The sequence below is a fragment of the Aethalodelphis obliquidens genome, unplaced genomic scaffold, assembly GCF_003676395.1.
Source record: "Aethalodelphis obliquidens isolate GAN/ISIS:26980383/991018 unplaced genomic scaffold, ASM367639v1 scaffold66, whole genome shotgun sequence".
Classification (NCBI taxonomy): domain Eukaryota; kingdom Metazoa; phylum Chordata; class Mammalia; order Artiodactyla; family Delphinidae; genus Aethalodelphis; species Aethalodelphis obliquidens.
The window spans coordinates 8,380,548-8,389,312 of NW_020838010.1; positions in this window are offsets into that span (position 1 = coordinate 8,380,548).

The following is an 8,765-nucleotide window of genomic DNA, read 5'->3' on the forward strand; positions in this document are numbered from 1 at the left end:
GTTCTCCAATTGTTTGGAGTTTGGGCTTTGCACTTAGCAAAGCAGTCTATGACTATATATTAAGTCCCTATGCACAGATCTAATAGAATAAAGACAAGTGGAGAGAATTTGGTGTGGGATTCCCAGGGCCACTTTCTACCCTCTAATATTCTTTATTTTATTGTGAATCCTTAGTGTGGCCATTTTTGTTTACATCACACTGATTTCTGGATTTTTATTATGAGAAGAGAAAATGGATATAAAGAAAAACTTGGTTGCTGACAAAAGCAGAAGCATTAGTGGTACACTTTCATCATCCAACATGAAACCAAGTAACATGAAGTAAAATACATTGGGCAGTTTTTACCAGAAGTCAGCACATCTGTCAGTGCAGAGCTAGCACTTTAAATGGATCTGTGTAAAGTGACTTAGCAAAGCAGTTTATGGCTATATATTAGGTTTAAAGCGCAAATGAGAAGTTGTCACCTTTGTGACTTTCTGATGCGAATTTAATACAAAACATTCTGATCAAAGATCACAGGGGAGAAAGTAGAAGAAAACTGTAGCATAATCACATTCTAACTGTGATTTCTTATCTTATAGTTGACATCTTGGTAAGATGAATTTGTTCTCAGAATACCTTTATGAAATTGCAATAAGTTATATCACTTTATCAAAATACAGATGCAATGGACAAAGTCGAAAGAATCACCTGGGGCTTGCTTGGGAAAATTGGCATGAATGTTCATTTTTGTGGTTGAAATATATCTGAAAGTTAAGAAATGCGTCACTCATCACACAGATGCTCAGCATGTGTGGGCCCAAACAATTGATTGTTTCCATACAAATACACTCTGTGGATAATGTCTAATAAACTTGTACTTCCCCTGTTTAACCCAAGCTAAAGCTCTCATTAGAGGCTTTTATGGTACAGGTAGAGTGGATTTAATTCAAATTAACCAAGATGTTTAGCTCCTACTCTTTAAAAGTCCCAGTTCTAAGACTCCTCTTGGGTGACACAGAGAATAATATATCACTCAAGCATCATGTTGTTACTCAAACATAAGCTACCTGGTAGGGGTGAGGGGAGAAAGAGATGGTGGCACAGATATGACAAGGGCACAATGAGGAAGATTGTGTTGTAGAAAAATAATATGACCTGTTATGTAATTTCAGAAGAGGAAAGAAAGGGAAGAGTTGAGGAGTTGGGGATAGGAAGGGAAACGTAGCAAGTAACAGCCAATTGGGAGGCACTGTGAAAAGTAGTGGGGGCAATAGAAGGGTGAGTGAAAACACAATATTTGGCTTAAGGAGTCTATAATCTAGTGGGAGAAATAGACCCAAATGTGGCATGCGCATGTGTGCGAGCACATACAGGCCATGATTGAAGTCGGAGTGTGGTAAGCAGGAACTCACATCCGTTCCGGGCCCTCCTGTGGGCCCGGCACTGTACTTGAACTTTCCCTATTCTCAGAACAACCCTGAGGCTTAGTTTTTATTATCTCTATTTTACATAGGAGGAACCTGAGTTTATATAGTTAGTAAATAGCAAAGTGAGTAATTTAAACCCACAGTCCATAGCATTTTAATAGCTATCGTTTATTGAGTGCCTGCAAGATGCTTGCTACGAGTTATGTTTATGTTTTATAATTCTGCAAGGTGTGTATGAAAACCATCATTTTACAGATCAGGAAACTGAGAGATAGGCTTTTAAGATGGCTAGAACTTACACAGGTAGAGTTGGAGTAGAAGAATATTTAAGGTGGCAGGACGAACACAGAGACAGCAGCGTAGTACAAGGCATATTTTGAAGAATGGGTTGAAGTGGTTTGGCATGGCTAGATTGTAAGGAACCTCAGACAAAAAGAAGATAGGAAACAGAGCTGGACTCTGAAATAACTCCAGTATCATAAAGAGTTGGGGTTTTTTCTGTTTTTAATGAGGAAATATTGAAGGTTTTGAGCTTAGAATGGACACAATCAGGTCTGTACCTTTGCTTATTATTGTCTGTTTCCCATCGGTAGGTTGAGAACTCCAAGAGAGCAGGGATTCTTTTCGGTTTAGTTGACTACTGTGCCCCTAGTAACCAGAGTAGTGTCTAGAATATAATGAGAGCTGCTGTCTATAGCCCTGAGGTTTATAACCTGCATAATTTCAGTGGGTGGCATTCACATACACTACAATGCAAATAATGTCCCTGAGAGTTGTGCAGTTTTATAAATAATGGACATAATGGGCACTCAATAAAAATTTGTATGAATGAATGATTGATTAATTTGCTTTAGGCGAGTCTGGATGGAGTTTATAGGATGTATTGCAGGAGGGAGAGAATCAGGGAAGAGGGAATGTTAGGACAATTTTTAAGTAGTCTAAGCAGGAGATAATGATCTGAGCTCCCTAATTGGAAGTAGAAAGGACAGGGTAGAGGCGAGACATGCTTCCATGGTAGAATTAGTATGGTTTTTTGTTTTTGTTTTTTTTTTACTGACTGGATGTAGAAAGGGGAGGAGTACGGGCAAGGGAAAGTTGAAGATAGCTCAAGGATTTTTAGCCTGAGTGACTGAAGGATGATAATGGCACTGAATTAGAAAAGGAAAATAAGAAAGAGAAGCAAGTTTGATGGATGAGGTAGGTGGGTGGAAGATGAATTCAGAGATGTACATATTGAGTTTGAGGAGCCTCTGGGATACATAGATAGGTCTATCGATTTCCTGGCATTTGAATATACTGACCTGAAACTCAGCAGAGAGATCGAGAATAAGAAGATAGTTTATGGCAGTTTTGAAGCCATGGGAGGAACAAAGATGTAGAGAAGCTGTGGAATGAGAAGAGGAGGCAGCAAAAGGTAGCCCCTTAAGAAGTGCCTATAATATTGCTAAAATAGTGGACAGTAAAAGCAAAAATACAAGAACACTGAAGAGATACAGTCAGGATGCAGAATAGGAGCGTTAAGTGTCTCGGAAGCAGGAGAGATGGAGGTAGCCATCTTATGCTGACAACTGTCAAGAGGTCAAGCCAAAAAAGGACAGAGAAGAGGTCGCTGGATTTATTCATTGGAAGAGCGTTTCTGTTGAGAGTAAATCCAGTAAACCAGTGAGGTTAGAAACTAGATTGCAAGTTATTAGAGGGATGTGAGGTGAGGAAATGGAAGACCGCAAATGACAAATGGAAGGATTAGAAAGATAGAACTGTACAGTAGGACCCTACTGTATAGCACGGCGAACTCTACTCAATACTCTGTAATGACCTATATGGGAAAAGAATCTAAAGAAGCGTGGATATACGCATATCTGTAACTGATTCACTTTGCTGTATAGCAGAAACTAACACAACGTTGTAAATCAACTATACTCCAATAAAAATAAATTAAAAAAAAGAACTGTAACTTGAAAAAGAAGCAGGGATAAAGAACAGTTTTACAGCATAGAGGAAGATTTGCGTATGTCTGTCGACTAAGGGGAAGGAATCAATGGAGATACTGAAGATGGAGATGATTGATGAAATAAGGTCCCAGAAAGACAGGAAGAGATGCAAACAAGAGCACAGCAAAAAGGTTACCACCTAGGAAGGACACTTCTTTCAAGCTAGGAGGGAAGAGGAAAGGATAGGTAGAGTTACAAGATATAAAATGGAAGCAAGGCAATTTTTAGGAGTTCATGGTAGATGGCCTCAATCTTGTCTGTAAAGGAGGGGGCAACTCCATCTGCTAAGCTATGGACTCTTTCTTAGATTAAAAGGTTTACGGTAGTAAAATACAGATACCCTTAAAGTTATTTGCATTTTGACAGCGAACTTTCACTATACTTAATTCACAACGTTACTAAATTCTGCTTAAATGTGTTTTTCAAAGTTTTGTTCTAGAAAGCTTAGTTTGGCAACTCTAAGCCCTTTATCAGAAAGCAGTTATATCAGAAAACAGTTTTATATCTAATCCTATGTGTGATGGTTGCTATGGAAACAATCGAATGCAAACTTCATTTTACATAACACCCAGCTAAGCTACTGATCAGGTGGGAGGGAGAGAGCTTCAAACAATTTCACTCAAGGAGAAGAAAACCAAGAAACATTAGAGAGGTGGTTAGGTGAAAAGAAACCTTTTGGTTGGGAAAAATACAGTTAAGGTTTTCACATATATAAATATAGGGCTTAGGCAGTTGGGCCTTTTAACAAAGGTGTTGCAGTCCTGAGTGTTCGGAGCGTCAAGCAGGGAAGATGACAGAGAGCAGTAATAGATAAAACTAAGCTCACGGCAGTGAAGGAAGGGATGGGACTGCATCATTAAGTCCTAGTGAAATTAGAGCGGAACCAATGCCTGGGCTTCAAAATCGAATAGAGCCACTATGTAGAAAAGAACCAGAGAAAGTGGCAAAGCTGAAAAAAACAAACAATAAAAACCAACCGTGTTTAACTGGAACACATTTAATGTAAATCGCACACATCACTGAGCTTTTTTTTATACTCATAAGAAAATATCAAGTAAAAATAAGGTTATTACCATTGGGTTTTTTTGTTTTTTGTTTTTTAACCATTGGGTTTTATATAAGACTGCAGTTCGGGTCTACATGGAGACAGCAAAATCCCCTCTACTTCAGTCCCAGAGATAGTCTGGGACTATCTCTAGTCCCAGACCACGTTAGCATGTTTATGGAACATAATCGGCTATAGTTAGGTAATTGTACCCCCATCTCTCCATGTCCTGAGATAGAAATTCTCCAAAACCAGAAAGAAATGAAAGTAAACTCAATACATTAGTATAGCCCAAGAAAAAAATGTCAGTCACAAAGGACCATATCAGCATTGAAACAATACTGTCACAAAAGATAGATGTCCAAGAAAGTCACAGTAATTTGAATCTTGTAAATTATTCCCCTGGTTCTAAATCCATGCTCACCATGCAGGCTTTTTTGGTTAATGTTATATCCATTCAATTGTTTATGCATTATAAAAGTCATATACAAACGGTATAAAGAATAAACTGAAAATTGACTATAGTGCTACCACCTAGAAACGAACATTGTTAATATTTTGTTATATTCCCTTCTCATTTTATGCTTTTAGAACTATGTAACTTGATATGGAGATATATTTCCCCAGGTACACAGAAATATGTTTAATATATATACAAGTGTTACAAAATTGGAACATTATATAAATCAATATGGTGGTATTTTACTTAACATGCTGTAAAGAACTTTTCCCCCCAAATCCTTAAATATCTTTTGAGAACATGATTTTTAAAGGTTCCTTAGGAGCATGTAGCAGGGAAACATAATTTATTTCATCAATTCCTTATTGTTAGAAAACTGGCTTATTTCCAGTTTTTTTTACATTTAGAAATCTTTGATCAACACCTTTGTCCATGAATCTTAGTGTATATTTATGTAAGTAGAATTTTTAGGTTGATGTTTATGTACATTGTTAAGGCTTTTGTCAAATATTGCCGGACAGCCTTAAAGGATAAGTTTTCAGAGGAACATATTTTAGATTAGAGATTATGCAGATTTTAAGGCTTTTGACTAATAATGACAAATTTCCCTCCAGAAAGATTTTAACAGTTCATCCTCTCAACCAGTATGTGAAGTCTGTTTGTCCCTTAGTCACATCAACACTGGATACCAACATGTTTTTACATGTTTGTAAGATTCATAGATGAAAACATTGGTGTCTGGATTTAACTTATGTTTTGGATAAGTTTGGACACTTTTACATGTTTATTTACCTTTTGTCTTTATTTGTGAATGTTCTGTTCATTTGTCCAAATTTCTTTTGAGTTATTCATTTTTGACTTATCGTTTGCCAGAAATCCTTTACATATAATGTTAACCCTTTATGTGTAATGTATGTAACAAATATATTTTTCCAGGCTCTGATTTGCCTCTGACTTTATGGAGCTTTAATGCATAAAAGTTTATCATTTTTAACATAGTCAATTATGTGAATGATTACATTTATGGCTTCTTTCAGTGCTTTTATATTTTTTAAAAAATGTTTCTTCTGTTGAGTCAGATACATTTTTACCTTTTATTCTGCTTTTTATAATTTTATTCACTATGTTAAATTTTAATGTATCTGGTCTATGTGTATGTGTGTGTGTATATATACACACATATATTTGCAAGGACTTTTTAACTATAAAAAACTAGGGTCTTTTTTGTTCTTGAGCTTCATCCCCTAACCCTCTACTGGAGTTAAATATTAATTCAAAGGCAATTCAGAGGCCATATTACTAAATAAGATGCAATGGTTTGTTATCAATCACGTAAATTTTTTTGGTGATTGGGAATCAATGTTTTAAGCAGTTTATATCATAATATAGTTTTACTGTGTAGTAGTTTTGTTTTAGGAAATTGGTTGAGGGTTTTCGGTAAAGTATATTGCACTATAATTTTTCCCCATTTAAAGAATTGGAAATATTGCAGTTATTTCCAATATTGCAGTTAAATATTCTTGGTTAGGTCTTTTACACAGAATATCTGATTTTCATATATGGATTACTGATGTTAAATACAAGGTGAATGTATCTCTTCAACATCATACTCCTATACACATCCAAATGTAACAATTTTGGGAAACTCAGTTCTTCTGTATTCATTGTCCGAATAATGTGTCAATGTAACATATTCTGATAATTGTTTCTTTTAAAATATATTTGGGATCTGGTACCCTTTTTTCCCAAACTTTTTTTAGTTTTACAATTTATCCTTATAAATGAATTGCTACTTGAAATAAAGAAAAAAATCTAGTTGTACTTCGTAATTCAATGAACTTATATGTTAAATTTTGGAAAATTTGCAATTCTGTCCACATTTATTCTTCCTATCAAGGAACTTTTATTAAAGTAAGGTTGTATGTCCTTTAGGAAAATTTTGAAGATTTTCTCACGTAGCCATTGCACTTCTTTTCTTGTTAATTTGTTGCATTAATTTTTATTTACATATATTTATATACATATGTATATATAATGAATTATGTATGTATAGTGGGATTTCATACATGTGAAAAACATTAATATTCATATTATAAGGAATGGAATTTTCCTTACTATATCTTCTATTTCTAGCATCTAGAGTAGCTCTTGGTACATCTCATATTTATTCAGATGATTCTCTAGTTTTCTAAGTAGTCATTATCTATAAATAGTGATAATTTATTTCCTTTCCAATAATTTTGTGTTTGCTTTTTGCAACTTATTATTCAAAACTTTCAGAATTTTTTTTAAGTTTGGAATGGGTGTGGAATTTTATCAAATGCCTTTTGAGCAGCTATATAAATTTTTATGCTGTTTTTTCTGCTATGTCTTAGTGATACTGTGATTCATTAAGTATGCCTAGTAAGAAACCATACCTGCATTCATTGCATAAATACAAGTCAGATATATTATTTGCTAGTACTTTATAGTATTTTTCATATATATTAATAAGTATGATTGTTTTGTAATGTCTATTTTTTCCAGTATTTGTTAAATTTTGGTATCAAGGTATCTAAATTTCATGAAATCATTTGAGAAACTCCCATTTTCATCTATGGTCTAAAATAATTTCTATGCCATGGAAATTATATGCTACTTAAAATTTATAGATTTATCTGGGCTTGGAAACCTCTTTAATGATAGTTGTTTCACAACATTACTGTTTTAATCCTATGGTTATTGATCTCAGGTATGTTGATCTTCTACTAACTAACTGTGTTAATCCAGTCTTTTAGAAAATTAATCATTTAATTTTTTCACATTTATATTTGTATTATTTTTATTAGAGACTATTTTTGTAGAGCAGTTTTAGGTTCACAGCAAAATAGAAGGGAAGGTGCAGAGATATCTCCTATCTGGTCTACTGCACACATGCACAGCCTTCTCCGTTATCAACATCCCCCAACAGAGTGGTATACTTGTTACAATTGATAAGTCTATACTGACATATTATAATCACCCAAAGTCCATAATTTACATCAGAATTCACTCTTTTTTCTCTTCCAATTTTATTGAGATATAATTGATGTACAGCATTGTATAAGTTTAAGGTGTATAGCATAATGATTTTTTTGGTTTGACTTTTACCATTTTTTAATGGACATGTAATTTACAATATTAGTTTCAGGTGTACATCATAGTGATTCAGTATTTTTATAGACTATACTGTTTTTTAAGTTATTTCAAAATAATGTCTTTATTTCTCTGTGCTGTACATTATATCCTTGTGGCATATTAATTTTATAACTAGTAGTTTGTATTTCTTAATCCTTCCTTCTCTCTCTCCCCGGTAACCACTAGTTTGTTCTCTATATCTGTGAGTCTGTTTGGGTTTGATTGTTTTATTTTTTTAGATTCCACATATAAGTGATAACATAAGAGTATTTGTTTTTCTCTGTGTGACTTATTTCACTAAACATAATACTCTCCAGGTCCATCCATGTTGCTGCAAATTTCATTCTTTTTTATGGCTGAGTAATATTCTATTGTATATGTATAACATGTCTTCTTTATCCATTAGTCTGTTGATGGGCACTTAGGTTGCTTCCATAATTTGGCAATTGTAGATAATGCTGCTATAAACATTGGGGTGTATATATCTTCGAATTAGTGTTTTCATTTTCTTTGGATATATACGGAGGAGTGGAATTGGGGATCATATAGTAGTTCTATTTTTAGTTTTTTGAGGAGCCTCCGTACTGTTTTCCATAGTGGCTGCACCAATTTGTATTTATACCAACAGTGGGGTTCCCTTTTCTCCACATCCTCACCAACATTTGTTATTTGTAGACTTTTTGATGATAGCCATTTTGACAGG